This window comes from Engystomops pustulosus, chromosome 10 (assembly GCF_040894005.1).
Source record: "Engystomops pustulosus chromosome 10, aEngPut4.maternal, whole genome shotgun sequence".
In the NCBI taxonomy this organism is placed as follows: Eukaryota; Metazoa; Chordata; class Amphibia; order Anura; family Leptodactylidae; genus Engystomops; species Engystomops pustulosus.
In genome coordinates, this window is record NC_092420.1 from 66,624,091 (window position 1) to 66,651,903 (window position 27,813).

Sequence of the window (27,813 nt, forward strand, 5' to 3'; positions counted from 1 at the left end):
TCCACATAAATGGTTTTTGTGTATGAGGTTTTATCTCCATAGGAGCTGCTTTGCATAAACAGGCATCCAATAGATGGAACAGCATATCGCTAAGTATGTATTTCACTTTCTTGACACACACCTTTCACTTTTCCATCACTGGTCCCCCCAGTACCCCACAATTCCTTGCATGTGTTGCACACACTTTCAGGTTGCCTATCACCTCACCCCCCTTTTTTTGTTTTTCACCAATCTTTGCTTTTCACCATTTGTTGTTTCACACCAACCTTGCACTCATCCATCACTCAAACACCTACAACACATTCACATATATATAGCAGCATTTTCATCATCTCCATCCACTTCAGCTATTTTGGCTACAAGTACAACATTTCTCTCACTTTATATAATTTTGCACGTTTATCAACGTTTGTATCAGTTTTACATTCACACACACACATTTTCTCTTAGTATACATGTTTATAGCAATCATTGCATCACTTATTGATGTTCTACACATTCATTACATCATCTACACATTCACCCCAGTCACACACTTATGCTTTGTAACTTCGTATCGGTCTATTTGACCCCAAATTTAACTATTACAAGCGAGTCCCAGGTAGAATTTCTCACAGATCCAATTATCTGTTTAACTTTATCCATTGTGCCGCAGCCTCCGCACATCCTCACCTGGTGCGCATGCTCGGTCTGTCGCTGAGTCCGTGCGCCTCATGCGAGGGAATTGTCAGTGCTGTCATGTGAGGCGGAGCTAAGACTCCGCCCCCCTGGCGTCACGGGCCCTTCCCCGCTGATGACGCGGCTCCGATAGGAGGACCATGCGCCAGTCACACAGGTGAATGCCGTTTCCCAATCAGGGATCCGGCGGCCGATTGGCTCTCTATCACATATAATCCTGGAGTGTGTATAGCAACACTACCCCTTGAGAAAGACCAGGCGGGTTGAAACGCGCGTTGGGGCGAGAGGTACACCAGGTATTATGTCTAACCATTATGTAATATATAACATTTAACCTCACAATTGTCTACTAAGGCATGTTGCCTAACTATGATGTTCGAAGTATAGGCTGACGGGGGCTTAAAGTCATTGAAGCTGCTGTTGTCATACTGCAGACCACTAATGTTTGCATTTTTTCTGCCCATTTAATATTGTGTATAGACTTCTTTCTTGGTGCACCTCGCTTTTTATATCTCTCCTGAGATGTTATTTTAGATGTTATGTTATTTTAACAAATTTTGTACTGAATAAAGTATTACCCTTTTATCATTATATGTGGCATGTGGTATCCTCTAACTTTGTTTGTTTTGGAGCAACTGATAGCAATAGCCTGATCCTTAGAAATAGCTGCCATTTGCCCATATGGCTAGATAACATCCCCAAGAGTCAATTTCTACGTCATCGGAGAAATTGTACTGAATTGGATGATTTCCTGAAAGAAGCGGACCATCTAGAGAATAAATTTATTCAAAAAGGATATGAGCTAGATCCTATTAGGTCAGTAAGAACTGAAATAGCTAACATTCCTAGAGACACATTGTTAGCCACTGGGCGAGACAGAAAAGGAAGCCCTCCGAAAGAAAACGGAAAAGATGATATAGCGAGTATTCCAATAATTACACAATTTTCAAAAGATTATTTTTTGTTCAAACGAATTATCCAAAAACATTGGAGTATTCTCAAGCAGGATAAAACCATCGGTGAATACATCCCAAAAAAACCAAAATTCGTGTTTAGGAAAGCACAGAATCTGGGAAACATGATAGCACCGACTGTTCAAAATAAAAATGAAAAGAAAAAACCAACAACTAATTCTGGAACATATAATAACAACTTTCTGAAACAACCAGGTTTTTACCCGTGCAGACACTGTACAGTATGCAACAGTATAAAAGCAAGATCTATAGTACATACATTCGGAAATAAGAACAACTCCTTTTCAATTAAACAGCATATCAGTTGCAATACAAAAGGAGTCATATATTGCATACAGTGTCCTTGTGGGAAAAGTTACATTGGAAGGACAAAAAGAAAACTTAACATAAGGATAAAAGAACATTTGCGGAATATAAAAAAACAATTTGATGGCCACCCACTATCACGCCATTATAAGGATAAACACAATGGAAAAATTGAAGGAAGTGTAATATTTGGCATTGAACAAGTGAAAAAGAACTGGAGAGGGGGCAATTATATCAAATGTATGTCAAAGGCAGAAAGTCGATGGATATTCGAGCTAGACACGCTAATTCCTAATGGTTTGAACAGTGAGATTGAATTATTTGCATTTTGAGTGGAAGATTTATACTGGTACCCACTGCCTAATTGAAATATACTGATATATATATATATTTTTTATTATTTTTTATACATTTTTATACTATAGTCTATGGCTACATATATATATATATATATATATATATATATATATATATATATAATTTTCAGGAAGACAATTAATTAATTAAAACAGTGGTGGAAACAATGATTTTTTAACACATTGTTTTTAATAATAAATATATATGTTTTTTTGTTTTTTTTTGTACTTTTTATAAATAAAAATGTTTTTGAGAACGGCATTTTATCTGGATATAGTGATATGATAACATTATAAAAAGATGTACTTTAAAACTATACAGAACGAAATTAATTGTCCAGACCAACCACAAGAACTTGATCAGCTCTCTCCCTAACTTGATCAGCTTTCTCCCTAACAATGGTACCTATAAGAATATCCGTATTAGTGAGATCAGGAATTCAACCCTGAGGAAGAGAGCCGGAGCTCTCGACAACGCGTCGGTGGAAAAATTCTCTTTGTCCCACTAGACGGACTGTACCTAGGGTGACGTCACCGGTACCTCTGTTAGTCAGATCCAGCGAAGCTACCGGCCGGGGCTCGCGTGTTGATCTGCATCTTGTGGATTACTACTTGGCTGGAAAGCGCTATCCGAAGTGAAATACACTTCACGAAAAGACTATTGTTCTACATAAGATTCACGGGACCTACGGGACAAAACCTCACTAACGGAGGGAGTCGAACTTCCCACACGGGAGGGGAGCCACGTGCAGGTTGGTACATCGTGCACACTGATGTTTGAATCATTGTAGATCTATTAGTGGTATGGCGTTTTTTTGAACCTATTAGTCTTAATTTTGTAGCCAGCGCAGGTATCTTTGTTTTTACAGAAGTCGTTTATTTTTAACAGTGGAGAGGCACACTGTCCTTACCAGCGAAGGTTTCACTCTTGCTTATTTAAGCACTCTGTCCAACCCATCTACAGCTTTGCGCCAGTGTATATCAAAAATACTCTCCTGTTCATCATATCTCAACCAGGTTTGGCCACCATACACCCTATACGGCTCACCAATTGAGTCTTGATAACAGAATAGTCAAGAATAAATTTCTGGAACTTTCTCCCCAACCGCACTGGCCAATTTAGAAAAGGCTTGGAACCAATTTTGAAAAGTTTGCGGGATTAACTGACTCCCCCTTTTCGGCTTGTCGAAGTTAAACTTGACCAGTGGCAATAATGAGAAATTCTCCACATACTTGTCCTTCCAGATTTTACCTACTTCTTCAAATGCAACCCCAAAGGCCCCTCAAAACAAACATAAAGTTCCCCTTTACCTCTGTCATTTAATTAAACCCGCTCCTCTTTTTCCTTTTTCAGACACCCTCCACCCTAGAGACCCGCCTGGCATTTCCCCTCACAGGACCCACGCCGACACTGGTGATGTGTATATTAAAAATTATATATATCTATAAGACAAAAAAAAAGTTTTTTAGCGGCACTGCAGGAAAAGTCGAAATTGGATGGGTGCACGCACTCCAGAACCGGGCATGTCCTTCAGCAATAGAAAAATAAAAAAAAGATAGACGCCACTACAAAATAGTGGAATAAAATCAAGTGGTTTTTATTCCAAAGCTGCTACATTTCAGATTCAGCCGAAGCCTTTCTCAAACCACTTGATTTATTCCACTGTTTTGGAGAACCGCCTATCTTTTTTTTTTTTTTTTTTTTAATATATATGTGTATGTGCACGCCCATTCATCTAGTATGTCTACTTTATTCTTATATTCTTATTATTATACAAAAAAAAAAAAAAAAAAAATTTGCCATTTTCTGGTGCCAATAACTTTTTCATACTTCAGTGTACGGGTGGTGTCATTTTTTGCGAGATGAGATGACGTTTTCGATGCTGCCATTTTGAGCACTATACGGCCTGTTTTTTATAAAATTTTCTTTTTGCCTTTTTCTTTATATGTTGCAAAATGGCAAAAGTGTCATTTTCAACTCTGAGCACCATTTTCCGTTAGTGTGTTAAACGCCGGTAATAACCATTATTATATTTTGAAAGATCGGACATTTTGGGACGCAACGATACCCAACATGTTTATGTTTTTTACGGTTTATTTTTATATCAGTTCAAGGGAAAAGGGGGGGGGGGGGGTGATTTGAATTTTTTCAACTATTTTTTTATTTTTTTTTTAAACTGTTTTTCAGCCCCCCAGGGTACTTTAACCCTGGGTTTTCTGATTGATGGCAGTATATTCTGACATTATGGCAGTATATGTGGATTTTGCACATCATCTATTACCATGTACAAACTACACATTCTAATAGATGGCCTAAAATTTTCATGGTAACAGATCAGCCTCCCCAATGAAATCACAGGGAGGAACGATCTAAGCCAATATGGCAGCCATGCAGTGCCGACCTTTAACCGCCGCTGGCAGCTTTGCTGCTTATCAAAAACCACTTGGACCCAAATAATACTATCAAACCCTCTTTATATATTGATGCCACTGTCAGTCTGTGTAGTAGGAGACATTTTAGTTCACTCATTTTTTGCTTTTAACCAATGCTGCAGGAAATCGGAGGTTCCAAAACATACACATCATCACTCTGGTTATGTGTATATACGTACATATTTAGGTGCACACACTCACAGTATCAGGCAATAACAGGTTAAGCAGATCTCATTGAGACCTAATAAACTGCAGCGAGACATTGTCATAGCACAAGCCCAGTGCCGGCTCCTTCACGTGAAAGGAATGTAAATGCATGATGCAGAAAATAGCTGCCGAGGTGAGTGCGGCGCTCATACATCTGCCGTAATCATTTCTAGAACGTGGGAATCATTTCAGAAATGGCGCGTGCCCATTACTCCATATGGCAATACATTACTGCTATGAGGGGAGATACCCGAGGAACAATGGGGAATGAAGTAGCCTCCTCTTCAAGACACAATGTCACTTTCAGTACTATAGGTTTAAAGGGAACTTGCCATTCAAATGAACCCACCCCCCAAAAAAAAAAAAAAAAATACTTAATTGAAAATTAAATGCAGCCACAATGTTTATTATTGCTTTGTTTATAAATGCACTGAAAAACGCAAGCGCTTCTGCAGGTTTACCATGCATTTAGCCAATTTGAGTCATTTCTGGATGTGTAAGCAGCCGTGTTATCATTTTCACAGCTGCTTACACTTCCAGAAATGAAGAAAAATAGAAACAAACCAGCCAAATGCATGTACGGAGCAACCAGTCCTTCATGAACCAACTAGGCCAGAGCTCTGGAAGACAACTAAATATTTCTACCAAAATTCTTTGCACCTTTGTAATAACTCTCTATTTAGACATACATATATATATATATATATATATATATATATATATATATATATATATATATATATATATATATATGTACATATTTACATTAGTGCAATGCAAATTCCAGAAATAATCAGGCAATATATATATATACACAAAAAAAAAAAACTAGTGGAATAAACAATAGTGGAATAGAGACACTTACTTAGATCCAGGCACCGGGATAATCTTCTTATATTTGTTATACACGGGTTGCTTACTTCTAATATCAACTTTTAAAATTCTGCTTATAAGCCAAAAAGGGGTTTTGGGAGGGCATTACCAGAGCTCCTCCATGCTGTAGATTCACAGGCTGTTAGAAAGCTACACACAGGAGGTAAACAATGGGTCCACAGACCGTATTTGTGTTTTGAATTTCTTCAGTATCCAAAAAGTAGGGAGGAAAATGTGTTCCATATATCACCCTCACGTCATGTGTACTTATGTACCATAAAAATATGGATGGCTGACTGATTTAACTGGCTTGTCCCAAACACCTAGTTATGTGTTTGAAGGCATAGGCTAAATGCACATGACCGCATGTTTGATATGGGTTGCAAAATTGAGGTGAACTTCAGCCGTTGGAGATGGGAGTGGCGAGTGCTCCTCACTCCTCCCATCTCCATAGGGAAGGGAGAGGCCACCGGGCGGTGCATAATGCAATTTGTGCGTCCAGTTCACAGCTCCCATATACGATCTACATGAGGCTTTACACTGCCTGTTCTAAATCTCAGAGCCGGATAGGACATTTTAGCACAAGGTGGGGAAGGTAGGGGGAGGGGGGGGGGCATTGCTCTTTCACAGTGTAACAGCCTATGAAGCTACATCACAGAGGGGCTCAGGTAAAGCTCCCCAAATCCCTTCTGACTCATTAGCATCATTATTTAAGTTGATTTTAGAAGAAAGGAAGCCATGGATAACAAATATAAGATTACCACAGTCCTGCTGCCTGGATCTAGGAGTAAGGCCGGTTCCACACTTGCGATTGTGATGCGATGAACTCGCATCACACTCGCAACGCATGCTGCCTGGTTCGCACGGCCCGAACGCTGCACACCGGGAGTGAAATCAGCATGTCAGTTCACTGTGTGCAGCGTTCAGGCCGTGCGTTCCCGGCAGCATGCGTTGCGAGTGTGATGCGAATTCATCGCATAACACTCGCAAGTGTGGAACGAGCCTAAGAGTCCCTGGTTTATCATGATGGATTTTGAAGGTAGATTTCCTTTAAGGCTACGTTCAAGCTTTTTTCCTTAGCAACTTCTCAGATAATGTGTAAATTTGACAACATTATTAGTAGAAGTGCTTGGTAGAAGATACAGACCCCATAATAAAACAGTAATCTCACAGTAATATTGGAATCTAAACATTTGATGAAGTTGAAGTGGTTTATTAGGGCAATTTCTGCTGACAGGTCCCCATCAGCCCGAGTTCACCCAGAAAAACTGCTGCAGACTGAAGATGTAGCTCCAACACCAACATAAAACAAGTGAAAGGATCAAAAATCCAGCTGATTAGTAATATCTGCCATCAGAGTAGAGCAGGGTATAGATCACTTTATGAAAGACTTAAAGGGATCCAGTCACCTGGCTTTACCTCACTAAACGTCTAAGCTTCTCAGACAGAATATGAAATGTCCTTTCTAAATTACCTCTTTTATGTGAAATCTCCCCCGTTTCAGATTTAAAAAAAAAAAAAAAACTGCCAATTTCAGGCAAATATGACTCTTCTCACCTCTTTTCACGTGAGATGAGTCAAGTTTGGTGGCTGCAGTGGTACTGTTAATTCAGAAGCCCCTATCCCCTGTTTTATGATACATAGAAACAAGCTTTTGTGCCAAATTAATGAACTCATATGATAACGCTAAACAACTGGATATACAGGCAGTTAAAAACATAGTCATGAACTGGATCGGTATCAACAGCTTGCATTTCCAACTAACACTTTAACTGCCTGCATCTCTGGTTCTGTAGCTCACAGAATCACAAGCCTAAAGGATGAGTTCCTTATCTTTAATATGGCACAAAAACCTTGTCTCTAGGTGCTATAGAACAGAAGATAGGGGCTTCCAAAGCGACACTCCACCTGTACAGGACTCATCTCATATGACAATGAGGAGAGAAGAGTCATATTTGCCTGAGAAAAAAAGGTGAAATTTTACATAAGAGGGAATTCTATCAAATAAAACAAATTCTAAAAAAATTACATTTCATACTGTAGCCGAGGAAATTAGTAGTTTTATTACATTTGGATAATCCCCTTGAAAACGTAAGTGTCAAAAATCTGCAGTTTAATATAGTAGCAGCTTTGCATGAAGAATCTGTTCTTAGGGTGATGCCACACATGGCTTTTCGAACCCGATTTTTAAGCAGTCCGTTAAAAAACGCATGCGTTTTTGACAGGTTTAACCAATTATCTTAATTAAAACTGGTCAAAAACTGTGGCGTTTTCAAAAAACACATGCGTTTTTGGACGGACTGCTTAAAAACGGACCAAAAACGGGTTCAAAACGCCATGTGTGTGGCATCACCCTTAGGGTGAAGACACACATGGCGTTTCTGGGCCGTTTTTGGGCCGTTTTTACTAAGTGCGTTTTCAGATCGTTAAAAACGCATGGGTTAAAAAACGCATCCGTTTTTTAAAAACGCATGCGTTTTTTGAAAACGCATGCGTTTTTGTCCGTTTTTCATTGCGCAATTTCGGAAAAACGGACAAAAACGCATGCGTTTTCAAAAAACGCATGCGTTTTTAAAAAACGGATGCGTTTTTTAACGCATGCGTTTTTAACGATCTGAAAACGCACTTAGTAAAAACGGCCCAAAAACGGCCCCAAAACGCCATGTGTGTCTTCACCCTTAGTGTGCAGTCGGGTCGGCGCTGTTCATGTATTTGACTAGAAATAAAAAGAGCAAATTCATATAACACAAGTACATAGATTTAGCTTTGCAAACAGCTTGAATCTATTTAGTGTTTCCTTGTGATTTGGATTTAAAACAATAAAATCTATAGAAAAATTTCTATTTGATCCCAGGATTAATAGAGCCACCCGCAGCAGCTGATTCATATACATTACTCATAGCAGTAGAAAAGAAGGCTACATAGTGTAATAAAAACATAAAGAAAAGAAAGAAAAGTAAAGAGCCGAAAGCAAGCAAATTGGTTGATGGGACTCTAAAGAGCTCCTGTAGTCCCCGGATTTGCCTTTCCCTGCATTTACAGGCCTGCTGCACAAAATCACTGGCCTCAATGGTGACCACCGAGACCAGTGATTTATTGTAATCATCACCTGATTGATTATTGTGGGTCAATGAGGTCCATAGGGTCCACAAGAGCTCCTAAAAAGCTTTTTAGACCAAAAGATGCAATTTTTTTCATTTTTAATTATAAAGTGATTATATATAAGGTGAAGCTCCCCTTTAAGAAACCTTAACACTAAAAAAAAAGTCTCACCTCAACCTGTTATACTTCAGTGTGGCTCTTAACCTAGAACAAAATATTAAGAAGAAGCCATCAGATCTCAGATTTTACCACCTGTAGTAAAAGCTATGTAAATATTCCCTCCATTGAACTTGCATAATGGCACTTTCAGATCCAGAGACCTCAGGTTAACCTATTGGCTGCTCATTTACACTTCATGCGTCCATTACAGGTGAAAAGTATTATATGTGCAATGGCTGGCGAGATTAGATAGAAAAAAAAATATTCGGTTCACAAATTCAGGGGTCGGCGACGTGTCTATTCATAGGCAACAGGAATTAGATGTGATTACACGTGCATCAACACAATGATGGATCATACGGCTACAATCATCTTAAAGGGAACCTGTTAGCAAAAAAATTTACCTAATAAACCACTACCAGTTTGTTGTCAACCAACTGAACGCCTACTAGATCATTTTTATTTCATGGCCCAGCACGGGGGCATCGTCCAGAAATTTATCTTTGAAGTGACGTGTAATTTGGTTGCATAGAGTCAAGGAGGTAGAGAGTTCAAATCAAATGGTAGATTTCCTTTTAATGCATTATGAAGCAAACATACCTTGAGAATGCTGTAGCTACACTCATGCAGAAACATATATCTTGTTTAATCCCTGTGTTTAGTGGTTTTGCTGAAAAAAACAATCATAAAATTATGGGGCTGGGTGCTTTTCCCTTCACATTAGTTATGCACTGCACCAGAGGATAATGTAATCCCTGTCAGGCAGAATAATCAATTGCTGCACCATCCCCCAGCTGTTGTGTATGAGTGCTTCAGCTCAGGTTGATTAGTAATGTCTTGGCTGCTTAGAAAGCTTGTGTGTAATGTAGATCCAGCTTTCCCAAAGGTCCTGCATTTTAGAATTGTTATTTTCAACGAAACCACTCAGCACAGGGATTAAATAAGATAGGATTCTGCATCAGTGTAGCTACAGCATTCTCAAGGTATGTTTGCTTCATACTGCATCAAATCAAATGGTAGGTTTTCTTTAAGTCAACCAACTAAGTATTGACTTAAAGTCAATACAACCAATGTATATCTCACCTCAAAGTTGATTTTCTGAATGATGCCACCACCCTAGGCCAAGAAAGAAATGATGATCTGGAAGGTGTTAATCTGCTTCACAACATACTGATAGTAGTTAATTATGTCAATTTCTGATGACAAGGGTTGAAGTTGAGGTCAAGTCACCTAAGCTTATATATAACAAGGAAAATTCGGACCTTTAATGAGGCAGCGAGACAAATAGGAAGCAGCAGGATGACCTAAAGGGACTGGAAAGAAGTACATTCATACTTCATGGCAAAACATGAAATGTTTCACCGCTGATCCGTGCACGGGCAAGACTACAATCATTCTACAAAGATGCAATTCCTTTTTTGATAGGTTGTTAAATGTTACTACTGCTACTAAGCGTCCTCAAAACTCAGCCTCAATCTGTCAAGATCTATTGCTGCGACTCCTCTCAGAACTACAGATACTAGAGATGACAAGGCAGAATATTATTATTTTTAACCATCTGTTTAATTGACATCCAGGCACAACAGAAGCGCAGGATTGGTTGTCACAAGGAACAGAACTACACAATGTGCACAGCGCTGCTGGGGATAGCTTATCGACTGCCTGATCTAGACATTTATAGAGGCAAAATGAACGTCCCCTTCCACTCCTCCCCAAGAAGGCGCTACTGAGCATTTGCCTCACTTCTGGCCGGGGTGCATCTCCCTTATAAGGGTTGTCCAGTTTCCGCAAATAATGGATATTATTACATGAAAAGTTAAATAATGTTCCAATATACTTTCTGTATCAACTCTATTTGTTGTCATTCAACAGGAAGGTTCATTGTTTACTTCCTGTGGATATAAACTGGTCTCTGGTCATGTGATGTCACACAGGTGCACGGCTCGTTATAATAGAGTAATCAGAGCGGTGTGTTATAACAAGCCGTGCACCTATGTGACATCACGAAGCAGGTTGCAGAAACCCATGCATGCATGCATGCATGCATGCATGCATGCTTCGCTCACACACATATATACAGTAGAAACTGTGCATGGAGGTAATGTAACATCGCAGCTACGTCACTTTTCTGTCGTGTATCTGTTGAAAAAAAATGTTGTATTGGGCGATTTGTGCTTTAGTTGTACTTTTTTTGCATTTTTTCCAAACCTACTCAACAGATTTGAAACGTGCGACTTTTAAATTGTTGCATTTCTGGCGCAAATCCGCTTCAGTCCCCTCCTGTCGTAGGAAATCAGAGAACTTCTGCCATTTTTTACATTAAAAGTTGCAAAACCCCAGCAGATATTAACAGATTTATCAAGACATCTTAGCCACTATGGTAAATGAGAGCTCCCAAGAGAGTTTGAAAAACTGGTGCAAGATGCCCACCAAATAAGAAATCCTCCCTCTGTGTCTTTGTATAATTCATTAGCATTCAAAAACGTCAAAGAAAGCAACAACACTGTATAACTTAAATAATATTATTAATTATTATTAATATTTTGACTTGCCCATGTCTACCAGGCATAGGAAAAAGGAATTAAAAAAAAAAAAAAAAATCCAACGTATCACGAAAATCACTATGAAATCTTTACCATGCAATTTTTACCAATTGTGAACATAAGCACTAGTAAGAATAATGCAAACCTGCACTGGATCGTGTGACATATCCAGTACTATATGCAAAATTAACACCTGGCAAAGCAGAACATCTTATGTAGTTTCACTACAGCAAAAATATTGAGAAACCACAAGCAAAATTTCCACGTGACCATCAACAATCGCTGGTTGTACAAAACATGACCAAGCAGACAGGGCCCTTAACAGTCGCACATAGTTGTGCATGAAGAGTATAATTACTGCCTGCCATAACCTGCACAGGATGAGGGTAATGAAGGACAAAAGCCGCTCAAGTCAAAACAGCTCAATATTTACTGTAAAATGAGAACCTACCTGGACCACAAAAATCTGTGTAAGCAAGAAAATCCACCAGTGTACATAAAATATATCAATATAGGAATCAATTTACACTCCTACCTCCCAAACATCACAGCACCTGCATACACCATATGGGGGACATTTATAACAAAAGTGTAGAAGGAAGCCTGAAATAGTTGCAATTACTTAAGAAAATGCCAGTAATTGTGATTATTTCCCCCTTCACGCCATCTACACGCCAAAGGGCGGGGGCAGAAGTCATATCCATCGGGTAGTAGTATGGCACTGGGCTTTCCTGTCCCACGTCTACGCATTAGGGTATGTGCACACAATTGTCAGGGCAACGTATATCTTTGGCTATATATATCTATACACTTTGGCTTGGTACGGTGATAACAACGAGTGCTCACTGTTCTGAGCTGTAGCCGCAAGAAAGATAGCACAGACTCCATCTTCGACCGTGAGAGCGGACGTACGGCATATCGCAGAAAAGGGGTCCTCTGACCAGTGTTTGCCAAGGGTTCCTTAGGCTCAGAAAATTTTCTAGGGGGTCCACCCTGCATCATCACCTGTAAAATAAACCCTTGCAGCCTCTGAATAAGGTTGTCTTCTGCTGTATTTCTGCCATTCAGCACGAGGCAAGAGCTGCGGCACCACTGTAGGATGCACTGGTACTCTAGTGGACCAGTCCGACCCGGCGCCTCCATTCCTATATGTGGACCGTCCACAACGTGGCCTGTGCATGAGATTCATTCTTCCATTACAACAGGAAAGAGATACATCAATACACATGTACATCAATATGTAGTAAACAATCCCCTATCAATAATATCATACTCACAAAAATGTCTACACAATATCAACAGTAACTGTCGAAAAGCACAAGTCATCTAAAAGGTCTATAATGAGTAAGCAGGCGAATCTTAAAGTCCAGTGAAATTTCATAAAAGTACCAGGCGATATTAGGGGGACAAACCAGCACATTAAGCTATGTGCCCCATGCGTTTCATCAGCTATAGGGACTTCATCTTTGTTTGTTGTAATGTAATGATAATCTTTCATTGTTTGTTTCATTGTTATATTTTATGGGCTGTGCAGACCTCTCCTCTTTCATATTCATTTCCATTCTTATCAGCAAGATGAGTTTGGAGGTCTCCAGATCCGAAAACAGTACAACCACCCGAATCATTATCCACATTGATTGGACATTTATCAGAGGTTAGGAGTACCCCTCTAAGGATAAGCCACCGTGCTGAAAGCTGGATGTAAGAACAAGTGTGAGTGAAACCAGGGCGTACATCTCCGAGAGCTTTCCAAAAGGTGTTACAAGGGTTATTTGTTATCTTTTGAAATTTTCTTCCACATTTTCAACATCGAGTTGATTCTCTTTTTTACAATGTATCATTCATAGAATCAGACAATTCCTTGCTTTGTTTCCATCAAAAATTCCCAGAACTTTCCGTAACATCCCTAGAGAATGTACTTTAAATTGCGTTGAGTAAATGCAGCACTGTACATGAATTTTTACTTTTAAGAATCTCAATAGAGCAGCATCACAAGTGCACAAAAAGTGTGTTTTGCTTTTAATTTATATGGTGTTTGTTACAGAGAAATGTAGGACTTCATTGTTATGTAACAACCATAACAGTCTGCAAGTAACATACATACATCTGACACCATAAGGTCTAGAATACAATAGCTGCCAGCACATTCACCCATTTACTGACCTTGCCCAGTACAGATTACAGCCCACGCTGCCATCACCCAACAAAATTATATTCTCTTCCGCAGAATAATCATTTCTGGGATTTTGCTGACCGTTCTATTCCTCTACTGTTCCTTAGCAGAATGACTGGACGTGTATAATTACCGAGTCATTATATTTAGTCAGCATTTACCGTGCACATCAGTCAAATAAATGTTAAAGGACACCTGTCATCAGGTCTCTGCCACTAGTCCTGTCACCTCTACCTGTTGGAGCAGCTCACAAGGATCCCATCCCAGCCTTTATCTAGTTATTTCATACATTATTCATTGTAAAATCTATTTTTTATCATGTAAATGAGGCTGGTCACATGGTCAGAGGCAGTGATGTCACCCCTGTTACCCCTCCCCCTGCTCATGTCTGTGTGTAATGTATAGTAAAGCATGGCTAGTGTGTGCTGCATCTGCTGACATGCTGCATCCTCCTAATATACAGGTGAGAGACACAGACATCAGCTACACATGAATCTGACATGTTCTGCTATAACATGGCTGCATGGAGCTGCTGTATCTCTCCTATACACACACAGGCTGCAGGGGGCGTGCCCACCAGCACCAGGAAGCACATAATTATACAGGCTGTCAGTCATGCACTGGGGGTGTGGCTGTGCCTCCCACTCCATGAATAGAGTGGACAGCTTGAATATGCTAATGCTTCATTGGACATTTCACAGGTCATTTGCATACAGCTTTAGGACCTCATTGCTTAGGTTTACAGGTATGTGGGTTCTCTTTAAGTGAATGGTGCCCGGCATGCTCATAACATGACAAGGGTGCCACCTTATGACACTTGAGGAGAAACACTAGAACCACACACTCCATTTGTCTAAGGCTACATTCACATTAACGTGAAGGAGACTTTGATTTTTACATGTTTTTTTCCTTTAATAATCCTACAATTTATCACTCAAGTATATGGGAACAGTGTTGATTTTGTGTAACACAGCTATATACTTCCAGTTCAGTACACAGTGCATATTCCGTGGCTTGAGCTCATTGTTGGTGGGGGAAGGGTTTTGGGCCCCCTACCAATCTGAGGTCAATAACCAATCCTAAGAATAGGTCTCATTATCAAGTCTAAGTGTTTTCACAAGTCCAGTTATATAGATACCACCAGACCTATTCTTAGACTAGTGTTCAGGGACTCCCATTAGGCCAGCTGCTGGGTAGGTGAGGGTAACCATCATATGCAATAGGAGTTCTGATAAAAACTTGAAATGTTTGCAACTGAAGTCAAATCCATTGTAGGAATCCCTACAATACTAGAACATCATCACAAATCTGCTGCATGTGAATATACCCACTGCAGAATTTCTGTACAAACCTGGAGCAAAAATTTTTAAAACCTGGAAAAAAAATACAAAAATTAACATACCGTATTCCCTAGGATTACCAACCTAACACTGAACTGAGGAGGATGAGCTAAAAATCAGCAGCAAATTAAACCTGTTGGGTGGCTTTGATTCTGGAGAATTACTCCAGGACGTGTGGATGGGTTTGCAAAACTGTGCTCAGTATTTCCAGCACACAACCGTGTCCGACTCCGAGCCCTCATACTAACTCTATGCAAAGTGCCCATTTACTGCAACATTGTGCATAATTATAGTGCCACAATAAAACGAATACGATTTAACAAGAACAGGGGAAAAGGACACAAGAAAACGCAAAGGTTTACACAACCGGCATAAAGTACAACGGCATATCAAAGTCCTCAATGAAAATAGGACGTCTAGAGCTCCCACACCCATCGGCAAATCCATGAAATCAGAGTAGACTTTCCCTGTATGAGCTTCCACAAAGATACAAGCCGCTATTAAAACTTATAGTAATAATGGGAAATGCATTAACATAATATTATCTATTCCAGGACAAAAATAAAAGTGTCCAAGCAACAGACACAACAATCTACTGACTCATCTACTGTCACCCTCCCATATTTATCACCAGTTACCACGAGAAAGTCAGGGAGTACACACTGCAGTCACTTTCATACCCACAGACAGAGCATGACTATATCCAAAGAATATTAGGTATCAATGGCAGGGTAGGTCCACACATGACTGATACAGGGCAAACTGCATACAGTGAATTCCCCGGAATATAAAGCGACATTAAGCTGGTTGTGTGTTCTATTATAATCCATAGGCAAAAAAACAATATTAAAAACTGCGTCAGCAATGTGAACAATCCTTGAGGCTGGTTTCACAGATAGTCTGGTGAACTGTTGTATGGGACATCATCAGGACCCAATGGAGCGCAGCGCAGGAGACAAGTAGTGCCAATTATGCCCTACCACCTCAGCATGGCGTCCGGATTAGGAGAGCAGCAGGGGGAGGTGAGAATTTTTCTTACTTCTGTCTGAGCTCTGCATTTTAAATTATTTCCGGCGTGACACTGCAGTATTTGAGGCCACTGTGGAGTTATTATGTGCATTTGTTTGGTGCTTCCAGGTTGGACTTTTGTGCTGCAGAGCCCATAGAAGTAGATAAGTAGGATAATACCCACCTTTATAAAAATAAAAAAAATTAAAAATGTTGTGCATCCCAGTATTAGGGAAAAAGCTGCCATGTTTTTCAATACCATTTTCTATGGGACTTCATATGTGCGTATATGAATGCATGAAAAACGGATCAGTGGTCCTTTGTGGTCCGTGTGTCATTGGTGTGTAAAGTTTACAGGCCGATGATCAAAGTAAAGACTATCCAAGTGGCAGGTCAGCTGTTACATAGGGTCGTGGCTTGTACGTGGGGCCATAGCTGCATGTGAGCCTACAATGAATTTGTCCATGTACTATCCAATCAGAGATTTGATACAGTCACTGCATGTTAGCTGCAGCAGAATTGTTGGCGGCTAACCCACATCAATTTCCAGGAGAGTGGATGGGTTTGTACAAATCCCAACCACAAGCCCTAGTAATAAACTATTTACCCTGCAGGATTTAATCCCGCAGCCTGATAAATGCTACATCAAAGAGGACCCGTCACCAGATTTTGCCCCCCTGACCAACAATGCCTGCTGATAAAGGATTACAAGTCCTCCTTATATCACCTAAAATTACTACCAATAGGACACTGTACCTTAATTACAGCCATTTTATGATATGCAAATTAGCTTTACTGACTCATCTCAGGCAGCCTGAGAGAGAAGAGTCAGAGATACCAGAGAACCACACCCATTATTCTGACTGACAGCTCTGCGTCTCTTCAAATCCCCACTCTGCCTCCTTATACTTATAGACTGTCTGCTAATGATTCCTACTCGGAATGGTCACCAGTTATGAGTGGTGTACCCCAGGGTTCTGTGCTTGGCCCACTACTATTTAATATATTTATTAATGATATAGAGGTAGGAATTAATAGCACTGTGTCTATTTTTGCAGATGACACCAAACTGTGTAGTGTAATACAGTCTATGGAGGATGTTCATAGGCTGCAGGGTGACTTGGACAAACTGAATGTTTGGTCATCCACTTGGCAAATGAGGTTTAATGTGGATAAATGTAAGGTTATGCACCTGGGGGCCAATAATCCAAAGGCAAAATATGTCCTTGGGGGAGTAAATCTGGGTGAGTCCCTTGTTGAGAAGGACCTGGGGGTACTAGTAGATCACAAATTGAATAACAGCATGCAATGTCAATCAGCTGCCTCTAAAGCCAGTAGGATCTTGTCATGTATCAAAAGTGGTATGGACTCTCGTGATAGGGATGTAATATTACCAATATACAAGGCACTGGTTCGGCCACACCTGGAATATGCTGTCCAGTTCTGGGCACCGGTCCATAAAAAGGATACCCTGGAGCTGGAGAGGGTTCAACGTAGAGCCACAAAAATGATAAGGGGTATGGAGGGTCTCAGTTATGAGGAAAGATTAAAACAACTAGATTTATTTAGTCTGGAAAAGAGACGACTACGAGGGGACATGATTAAATTATTTAAATATATGAATGGTCCATACAAAAAATATGGTGGGAAGTTGTTTCAGATTAGATCAAATCAAAAGACGAGGGGGCACTGTCTCCGTTTGGAGAAATCAAGGTTTAATCACCGGAGGCGACAGGGCTTTTTTACTATGAGAACGGTCAATCTGTGGAATAGCCTGCCTCAGGCGCTGGTCACAGCAGGGACAGCGGATAGCTTCAAGAAGGGTCTAGATGCCTTTTTACACCTAAATAATAGATGGTTATGTTATATAGAATTGTTTCCCCTAAATCCCTTCCTCATCCAATCCCTTCCCTTCCTTGGTTGAACTTGATGGACAAGTGTCTTTTTTCAACCGTAGAAACTATGAAACTATGAAATATTCAGCTACATACATATAAAGCTCGATGTAAAGATGGGAAAGATGTCAATTTTTTTTTTTCACTGTGTCCAGTGTTAAACTCATAACATGTTAACAGTGACATCATTACAGGTCTTTCAGCCTTCTAAAAAAAAAAGCAAACTGTACACCATGTATGTAATTCCATGAAATCACAGCAGCCTACATGGAGGATGGAGAGGAGTAGAAGTCCATGGAGGCTGCTTTGACTTTATGTGGTCAGATACATACATGGGGTACAGTTTGCTATTATTGAGAGACTAAAGGACCTGAGATGATGTCACTCTGGTTACATGACATGAACTGTGACCAGTAAAGAGGCATAAGGAATGGGGAGGATTAGAGGGGAGAGGCCAGATGAGCAGGACACGCCCCCTCTGATGCCAGGAAACATAAGATAAAAAGGTGATTTATGTGGATGTAAGGCCCATTCCACATTCGCGAGTGTGATGCGATGAACTGGCATCACGTGCTGCTCGGGTCTCCCGGCCCGAACGCTGCAAACCGGAACTGAACTCAGCATGTCAGTTCAGTTCCTGTTTGCAGTGTTTGGGCCGGGAGACCCGTGCAGCACACATTGCGAGTGTGAAGCGAGTTCGTCGCATCACACTCGCAAGTGTTGAACGGGCCTAAGGGAAACAATAACTAAAAGAAGTGTGGTCTATGGGAACCTGTCACTGGCTGTATATGTGCAAATGTGGTGACAGGTTCCCTTTAATGTCCAAAGGAGTCTGGTAAGGCACCGTATTAGTACTTATCCCCCGCCAGTGCGTGTGCCCCAATCTTTGCAACTGTATTTGACTCCAACTTTCAAGAAACGTACAAGTCCGAATGAAATATGCCTATAACCCTCATCCAGGAACAGAACATAACAAAAAGATTTAAAACAGGAAGATACAAGTTATTAATCGATGCTGGACTGATATACAACCTGCAGAAGAACTGTCTTAATAAAAGAGACAATTGACAGTAATAAATTACTTCAAAATATACAAATCTCAGGCCAGAACTGGGAAAAAAAAAAAAAGGAACATTTTTTTTCCCAATTGTTGTTTCAATTACAATGCGGAGGAGTCGATTCATGAGTCTAGAAGACAAAAAAAGACATTATTCCGGCTGTCAGTAAGGTTTACAGACTGGGACTGTGGCCGTCTACCGTAACCTTGAGGATTGCTTATAACTGGACAGACATCTGTCTGAGCAGAAGGTAACAAAAAACACCCGTCTGGCAGGTTTTTCAAGGGGAAGGATGTTATTCATCAAACTTGTGTTTTTCACAGAGATTTAACTTGAGCAAATTTTCCACGGCAAGAACGGAAAAGTAGATTCTGGATTCAGCACAGTACAAAAGTTCAGAGCATTGTTATGGTGAATATAGTTACACATAAATAGACAGGTTAACAGTAAGGGTATCTTTTATAGCGCCCTTAAAGGGGTTATCCACAAATGCAGATCTTGTGGGTAAGCAATCCCTACCTGATCAACAACCCCCCGCAGCAATCACATTTCGGGGGGACTGGCACCCAGAGGCCGTGCATGCATGTGTATAGCAATCAGCCAAGTTAGGTATTGGCCAATGGGAGCTTATCCAAAAAGCTATGTGTTATATTTGTGATCAGCTTTAGCCTAAGTCCTTTTTCTCCATAACAATTCATAGGGAAACTTGCCAAAGGAAAAAACAACAAATATTGCTGTTTCTTTTGCAAAAAATGTCTAAAAAAAATGTACAATTTGTAATGCATTTGGAAAGTGTGGAAAACCACTACATAAAATTGTAAGAACACATCCTCGGGATAGATTTCACTCATAGAAATTCATCGAGTTTATTGTGCATTTGGCGGAAAGTGTTGGACTGTATCTTTAACATATTAACCAGCTCATTCATATCTTATGACCTGACATTCCACACAATTATTGGTGCAGAAAAATGTATTTCAGGAACACACAAAGTTACACCTGAAACTAAACAGGAATGTTCACACTGCGATAATAAAAAAGCAGCTTTCATAGCGAAGAAAAACACAACAAAGCAGCTCTGACATTACGCCACCTGTCCTCGAGTCACAGCTGACACCCAAGTGACGTCATGTGGATAGAGTTTAACGCTTTCATCAAACACGTTGCCGAGATGGAATCAGAAATATGTGAACCTTTTAACACAGGAAATCCAAAGCTCATTAGTACGTTTGACACATCATGGGAAAGCTTGTGGGATGGGGTAGACCAACAATTGGGTTAAGCAAAGATTGCTATCGCCTACATTTATGCTGTGGATGTATAGCAGAGAGGTCCAAAATAACGTGTCAGCAGATCCTGTATAGTTTTCAGGTATAAAGCCCTCAGTATCAGTACTGCAGTCACTTAGAGTGATACAAAGTGAGATTTGTGATCTGGTTTTCACCACTGCAACACAATTGGACTTCCTGAAATGTCCTTGGATCTGAGAAGTGATGTACTGTGTGTAGAGCTCCACGCTATGGCCAAGTCTTTAGTATAGTCACATGACCGTATGGGGGACGTATATACAGCCGACGTATATATCCGTTTTACATAAACAGCAATGGGTACACAGCGCCGTACTGTCCCTTAGCCGGGAAAAAGATAGGATATGTCCTATTTTTCTCCGGAATATGACCCGGTGCGCCATACATTCCCAATGCCAACGTGTGCCTGCCGTACTTTGGTACAGCGGGCACACATCGTGTGAATGTAGCCTAAATGTGATGCCATACGGACAGCAAACACATGTATTTAAAACGCTCCAAGAACGCGACGCAAGCAGACGGGATGTCATCGCATCATATTATGGTATAATGCAAGGACTGTCCTACAGTAGAACGTGTGAAGTCCGTGGGATCGGGCCGACATACGTTTTTCCACACAGTTTCGTGTGCAGGAGGCCTAGAATCACTGAACAGACATGCCAAGTCCAGTAATTCAAGGCTTGGTTCTTCATATCCTGTAAGTGCAATGAAAGGGTTTGAGGGACCAAACTTACTCATTGTATCGGGCTTAAAGTAGCTGTGGCTGCGTTCACACTTGCCATTAATACTGAATTATGAAATATAATATAACAGCTGGGGGGGGGGGGGTTGCCCAATTAATGCAGATGTTAACAGCAATGTAATAAGGAAAATCTCCTCCCCTCAGCTGTTATATTGCGCTGCAATGTAAAAGCCTCAAGTGAACGCAGCCGTTGCGGTTTAAGGCCTACAACTCCATCACGTGTGGTAGAATTTTGCAACACGTTGTCACATGTAGATTCGGATATAGCTTTTAATGAGGATTCTCTGTAGTGCATTACAAACCCATATCCAAAAACGCATCAAAATCGAAGATTAAAAAAAAAAATAATTTCGGATTCTGCTGCATTCTTAGCCGTGGCATGGGCTACAGCAATGAGCGAACTTACCCTAGCAAAGCAAAACTCATCTGAATGACAATTCAACCATCAAAAAGGGCGAGAATCCCATAAGATCCCACTCAAATCTAATGCCTGAGGGTGTCTGCCGCTATGGACAACAGATCAGTCAATTAGTCCTTATCTACCTTTACTGAGCAGTTGAATGACATCTTTTGTTCTCTGGAAGGAACCATAGCCTAAGGGCGGACTATATTGTGCTCCAATCCCAAAAAAACCTGCCCCCACAATTTCAATGTTATCCCACTTATCTCCTGCTGTGTGATACAACAAAAACACTGACAACCTTATAGTATGTGCTACACAACATTCATTTCTTGGGATGAATCAATCCTTGTAGAGGCTTACTGTATACCCCGGACCACAGTGCCAATACCTGGAATTAAAACAGCTATGACTACAATGCACATCCATTGCCAATCAGAAAATCAATCGCAATCTTGTGGTCAATGCGTAGAATCATTCAAATCATCCATGGGAAGCTCCAGCCTGAATGATATGTGTAAGTCTGTGTTCACACCTGCGTTGGGGGCTCTGGACAATATGATACAAAAATAGTGGACACCAATGAACTATCATTAGGGCAGTTCAGATTCGGCTTCTTGCGTTCACACCCAACAATTCAAATGCGCCTTGAAGCGCGTGAACAAGGCCTCAGTTCTAGACAGAAGCGTAGAACCACCCACTTCACATACATTGTTCATGAGCCAATTTTGACAATGAGGCCAGTGATTAACTAAGATATCATGGCTACAATGTATGCCACAATAACTTCCTGCAAGTGCCAGGGAGGTCTCCAAAGATTGAAAAATAAGTTCTTTATTTCACCCACTCAAGGGTTTTCCCCGAAAATAGAAAACCCCTTCAAGAGTCACATTAGGGTTTCCCATAGTGGTAGGTGGATGCCCCATAGGGGACAGGGCGAGCTCTGTGCAGCGCTGCGTAATCTGTCAGCGCTATATAAATAAATTATTATTTCCCATAGAAGAAGCAATAAACATATTTCCTAGAATTTAAAAACCTCATTAGAAGCCACAGGTATTGGTTGCAGTTTTTTTCTGCGGTTGATGAAGGGAAAATTTAAAAAAAAATTTTTTAAAAACAACCTGACCTAAAAACTCTGTCCAATACATCTTATATCATATGGTGGTGAACGGCAATATTTAATAAATATATCGTGAAAATCATATTAACCATTCATCTGCTCACAAAGTGGAATGGATGCAGAATTTACCTAGAAGTAAAGTTACGGCAAATCTGCAAGAAACAAAAAGCACTACACTGCTGAAAATCCATGCATGATATGTATGAGAAGGGTCTGTTCACACAGCGCTTTGTTCTGTCTGCTGTGGATGCATGGTGGGTCCAATGTGATCATGGTGCTGGTCAATGGCTCCTCCATTCAGCTCAATAGCCCAAATATGTGCCAACCGCCTTTGTGCCAGATAATCCAATAGTGACGCACGCTCTTAGTAAATCTTGTCTTGTTAGGACGTGTTTTATCTTTTTTTGGTGCCCTCCGCTTCATGCTGCAGAATTGTGGTGCAGCTCAGTAATAAACTCCAACTATGACAATGACTCTGTAGGTGCACAGTTTTCTAAAGGGTTGGACAAAATACTAGCGCAACACAAAAATGGCACAATCACTTCATAAATACATGCGCAAGCTCCAAAGATACTTATACTGGTGTAAACAAACGAAGAAGATAGTTACTGTATAATAACCTCTATGCAACCGAGCAGAGGGGGGTGTGCAAGGCGAGAGGACCCTACAGAGCAGAGGGGGGTGGGTGTGCAGGCGAGAGGACACTACAGAGCAGAGGGGGGGGGGGGGTGTGCAGGCGAGAGGACACTACAGAGCAGAGGGGGGGGGGGTGTGCAGGCGAGAGGACACTACAGAGCAGAGGGGGGGGGGTGCAGGCGAGAGGACACTACAGAGCAGAGGGGGGGGGGGGGTGCAGGCGAGAGGACACTACAGAGCAGAGGGGGGGGGGGTGCAGGCGAGAGGACACTACAGAGCAGAGGGGGGGGGGTGCAGGCGAGAGGACACTACAGAGCAGAGGGGGGGGGGGGTGCAGGCGAGAGGACACTACAGAGCAGAGGGGGGGGGGTGCAGGCGAGAGGACACTACAGAGCAGGGGGTGCAGGCGAGAGGACACTACAGAGCAGGGGGTGCAGGCGAGAGGACACTACAGAGCAGGGGGTGCAGGCGAGAGGACACTACAGAGCAGGGGGTGCAGGCGAGAGGACACTACAGAGCAGGGGGTGCAGGCGAGAGGACACTACAGAGCAGGGGGTGCAGGCGAGAGGACACTACAGAGCAGGGGGTGCAGGCGAGAGGACACTACAGAGCAGGGGGTGCAGGCGAGAGGACACTACAGAGCAGGGGGTGCAGGCGAGAGGACACTACAGAGCAGAGGGGGGTGCAGGCGAGAGGACACTACAGAGCAGAGGGGGGTGCAGGCGAGAGGACACTACAGAGCAGAGGGGGGTGCAGGCGAGAGGACACTACAGAGCAGAGGGGGGTGCAGGCGAGAGGACACTACAGAGCAGAGGGGGGTGCAGGCGAGAGGACACTACAGAGCAGAGGGGGGTGCAGGCGAGAGGACACTACAGAGCAGAGGGGGGTGCAGGCGAGAGGACACTACAGAGCAGGGGGTGCAGGCGAGAGGACACTACAGAGCAGGGAGTGCAGGCGAGAGGACACTACAGAGCAGGGAGTGCAGGCGAGAGGACACTACAGAGCAGGGAGTGCAGGCGAGAGGACACTACAGAGCAGGGGGTGCAGGCGAGAGGACACTACAGAGCAGGGGGTGCAGGCGAGAGGACACTACAGAGCAGGGGGTGCAGGCGAGAGGACACTACAGAGCAGGGGGTGCAGGCGAGAGGACACTACAGAGCAGGGGGTGCAGGCGAGAGGACACTACAGAGCAGGGGGTGCAGGAGAGAGGACACTACAGAGCAGGGGGTGCAGGAGAGAGGACACTGTAGAGCAGGAGATGAAGCGTCTAGCAGGGGCCGGGTGATCACAGGCCCAGGCTTGACACGTCCTGCTCCTACACAACAAGCCTCCGCCGCCTCCTGCACCTCCCGCTCCCTCCTCTCCAGGGAGATCACCGAGGAGCCGGAAACAACATGAGCCGGTCCTGGCCCCGGTACCAGTATAGCCCGTGTACCTTGGAAACCTTTCCCGAACCTCTCCGATCAGAGAATCCGTGCTCTTCCCATCCAGGCCGGCGTCACAGTAGAAGGAAGCTGTCGGAGCAGAGGCTGGAGCACAGCGCCGGTCCGATCCTCCTCCAGCACCGAGTACCCGGACTCCCCGCCTCTACACACACTGCGGCCGCTGCCACCATACACCAGCCGTGACGTCAGCGCGCAGGCGCACTCTTCTATTAACCCTTCCTCTGCTGCCGCCCCTACTGCCGCCTGAGGGTCAGGCTCGGGACAGGGTCAGTTAGGGTTGGCTTCATGTCAGGTCCCCGGGGACCAAGATGCTGCCCTCTAATTACTGTGTACTATACAGAAGCAGGAGTGGCAGCGTGTAACCACATGTACTAGCATGTACAAAACCATCGGTGTTACACTTATATGTACAGTTACAAGGTTTGTCCAGGATTTTATAGCCTTTTCGTGAAAGCATGCAATTGTATCACAAAATATATAGATTTTCTAATGCAAAATCCCCCAGCTATGACATCACGTACATCATTCATCCAATCAAAAGCTTTAGCAGTCACATGACATACCTCCCAGCACCATGATTGGCTAAAACAATCATGTGACAAAACTTTCTGAAAAACGCTGGAAAAATCATTATGTCCAAGCCAGTTTCTCATGTAAAGGAAATTTACCATCCAAATCCATTTTGTTATACCATGGACACTTACTCATAGATCCAGGCACTGTGACGGGGGTAATCTTCTTATATTTGTTATCCATGGCATCTTTCCTAAAATCATTGTGTAAAATTATGCTAATGAGTCAGACGAGCTCTGGGGGTGTTGTCCGAGCTCTGGCATGCTGTAGCTTCACAGGCTGTTACACTGTATCCCTCTCTCCCCGCTTTCTCAGCATTCCCCTCTCCCTCTGACTGATATAATCTCATAGGGGCAGAGGAAGTTTCAGCACACAGTGGGGGGATGCTCCTGCACAGCGTAACAGCCTGTAAATCTGCAGTATAGAAGGGCTTATTAGCATAATTAAAAAAAATTGATTTTATAAGGAAGGAGGCCAACAAATATACAAAGATTACCTCAGTCAAGGGGGATGTATCTATGAATAAGTATCCCAGGTTTATGATGCCTGATTTTTATAGAATTTCTTTAAAAGGTTTTTCCATGATTATGGTAAGAAAAAAATGGAACACATACTGCACTCCAGATCACAATTAATGCGTCACTTCAGTGCTTCCAGTTTTAGGCTCTGAGCATAATTTCCAGTGGATTGAGGAACCCACTTATTCCAGTGGGTCACCTCCTCAGACACGGAACTTCACTTCCATCGTCCATGAGATTTTGCTTCCAGTGTTGTTCAAGGCCAATTATTAGACAAAATGCCCCCCTGACCCACCACAACTTACTTTTGGCGCAGGGCCCAAAAGTCATAGTATTGGATCAAGGCAAGTACCAGGGGTTTAACATATTAATGAAATACAATTTTAGTAAACAATTTTTTTTGCTCATTTCGCCTACTTTATCTTTTATATGTCCCATACATTTTCTACAGCCATCTTGACTAAGGCTACATTCACACGATGTATGCCCGTAGTACAGCGGGCATACATCGGCGCTGCGGAGAGGAGCAGGGGATGAGCGCAGCACTCTCCAATCTGATTATACAGCGCATGGCGCCGTATTCCGCAGAAAGATAGGACATGTCCGGGTGCCGCACGTGTACAGGCCGCACGGTGCCGCACGTGTACAGGCCCGTGAGCCCATAGAAGTGTATGTCGGACGTATATACGCCGGCTGTATATACATCACCCATACGTTCGTTTGAATGTAGCCTAATACAGTATAATGCAATAATTTCCGTACTGCTCCACTCTTGGTCCCATGTACCCCCTCACAGGAAACATTAGGGGAGTCTGTTCAGCAAAGCGATGGGACTGTCTGATCAGATATGGAAAGTATATATACCACAACAGATGTGGGGTCACAAGCGTTAAGCCCCCCGCTGTCCATGATATATGGGTTTCTGTAGGGGTACGCTTGTGGCTATCTGTAGAAAAAACTACACTGCAATACAATGCATATTCACTGAAAGCACGTGAAACCATTGTGCAAAGGTACTGATCTAGCAATCACCTTGAATGTGTCCAAACAGACCTTTTCCATTGAATGGAACTGAGAGGAAATGTTATCAGATGGAGCATTGTAGCTACAGCCAAGTAAATATTTGTGGAGTATATGCGAGAGCTCCTTCCAGGTGCAAAGCTTTGGACAAATCAAAAAAATCCATGAAGTTTACCTGCCAGGGGATGCAGTAACATTGGTAATAGTTGTATCTTCTCAGGCCGCTCACACACCAGTGTGTATATGATGGGTCCAGTTAGCATAAACCCGCATTGTGTAGTGGCTGTAACGTCCAGACTGAACCCTGAGCACCCGGATCTAAACTCAGCATGTCAGTTCAGATCTGGTAGCTGGGAATTGCAACCACCACACACTGCAAGTTTTATTCAATTTAGACGCATCAAACTTGCTTGTGTGAGAGTGGCCTCATCTGCCAAAGGGCGTATTGCCCAAAACGCATTATTCTGAGTCTATAAATGATAGAATGATACAAGTGCAACATTCCCCACCGGGGCCTAGCCTTTCTTCAGTGGTTGTAGACATCTGGGCACAGAATACCAGAGTGGCTGGCTTAAGTGGCCTTGGGCACGCTATGGTCACGGTGCTTGGTATTGGGACCGGAGGACGGACCTACAGCCTAGCAGGTCTCCACCAGGTGGTGTGTGCAAGAAAAGTAGAGGGAGAAGCTGATGAAAGAGTTTTCTCCCTGGGACAACCCCTGAGGTGTATGAAGGAGTCCCTGTATGATGGAGGATGGGGAGCTATGTTGGTGAAGCAGAATGATCCAGGGATCACACAGAGGCACATTGTTTAAATCAACTCACATTTATTTATTTGAACTGCAACAGCCTAACATCAACAGTAGCAGGTTTAGCAGCTTCAGGCTGGGCTGGTAGATGCAGCTGAATCCAGACAGTGGATCTCTGCTCCTGGGGTAGTCTCCTGAC

General features: G+C 42.4%; 1 protein-coding gene across 4 annotated transcripts in view; it reads right to left on the minus strand.

Moving 5' to 3' along the window:
* EVI5 (ecotropic viral integration site 5) overlaps positions 1 to 25,031 on the minus strand; it is a 92,743-nt gene extending 67,712 nt beyond the window's left edge. The window contains exons 1-2 of one of the 4 annotated variants that reach the window (XM_072127879.1): positions 24,746 to 25,031; positions 9,101 to 9,133 (exon numbers count right to left, since the gene is read on the minus strand). The gene's annotated coding sequence lies outside the window, so the exon portion shown is untranslated. The remainder of the gene's footprint in view (positions 1 to 9,100; positions 9,134 to 24,745) is intronic. The other 3 variants (XM_072127878.1, XM_072127881.1, XM_072127882.1) reach the window with 3 other exon arrangements.
* Between the last annotated feature and the right edge of the window lie 2,782 nt (positions 25,032 to 27,813).